The sequence below is a fragment of the Echinops telfairi genome, unplaced genomic scaffold (assembly GCF_000313985.2).
Source record: "Echinops telfairi isolate 266 unplaced genomic scaffold, ASM31398v2 ScPeMD7_3533;HRSCAF=4204_0, whole genome shotgun sequence".
Taxonomy (NCBI): Eukaryota; Metazoa; Chordata; class Mammalia; order Afrosoricida; family Tenrecidae; genus Echinops; species Echinops telfairi.
Genome location: NW_022107431.1, coordinates 31831700 through 31833001, shown reverse-complemented (window position 1 = coordinate 31833001; position 1302 = coordinate 31831700).

Below are 1302 nucleotides of genomic sequence, written 5' to 3'. Positions count from 1 at the left end.
TGGTAAACACTTGATCTAAATCTATATACGAATTAGACAGACATCTTATTTGGTGGACTTAAAATTTAACCCAACAAAAATATTACCTAATTCAATTCAGGAGGTTAAAATAATCTAAGGTATTTGTGTTCTTCAAAAAGATCCCTGATTAATATCCATATAACAATGTAACCAATATAGACGTACAACTACGTACAACGTAGTTCTCCTGGTTCTCAAAACAGATACCTTAATTAAAAAAAAAATTTAAATTAAAGCCTAACTAAATCAAACTATAATTTTTCTAAATCATTTTATTGGGGGCTCTTACAACTCTTATAATAAGCCATCCATTCATTGTGTCAAGCACTGTGGTACATATGTTGCCATCATCTTTTTCAAAACATTTTCTTTCTATTTGAGCCTTTGCTATCTGCTCAGTTTTTCCCTCCCACGCCCCATCCTCATGGACCCTTGATAAATTATAAATTTTATTATTTTCATATCTTAACACCGTCTGCTATCTCCCTTTACCCATGTTTCTGTTGTACGTCCCCATGGGGGGAGAGGGGAGAATTATATGTCAAGCAGTGCAATCAGTTTCCCTTTTCTTCCTCTACCTTCCCCCTCAAACTACAAACATTTTAAGGGATCTTTTAAGTGGGTATACCTGACCCAAGCCGTGGCATTTTTCAATAGCCTCGTGTCTGTCAGTTTGTCAGACTCTGGTGGCTTGCGTGTAGCTGTGTTGCTGGAAGCTATGTCACTAGTATTTCAAAGGCCAGCAGGTCCCTCAAAGTGAACTGGTTTCAGCAGTTTCCAGACTATGAACAGAATACGAAAAAGGAATTGACTGCTCACTTCAGAGGAAGTAGCCCCTAAAACCGTTATGCGTAGCAGGGAAACACTTTGAGATGCTGCAGGCCTAGTAAATGGGAGCCAACCCTTGTCTGCGATGGTCCCTCTGGATTGGCCCCGTCGCAGATGGGAAGGTATGCAAACGTGGTGGAAAGGAGCTACTTTTTCTAAGAGTCAACCATGGTGACGTGAATGAGGTGAAACTTGTGGGATTGGAATTCCTCGGATGCTGATCGATATAATCCTATCAATACAATTAGTATTCAACTGTATGTACTAACCACAAAACTAGTGATGAAGAAATTTAAGAATTCTACCAACACCTTCAATGGGAATTTGATCCAACATGCCCAAAAGATGCACTGCTATTTATTGGAAACAAAGAGAAAGGAGCAGTAGTTGGGAAATATGGCCTTAGTGTAGAAATGAAGCTGGAGGTTGCAGGAAAGAATTTGTATTTCAATC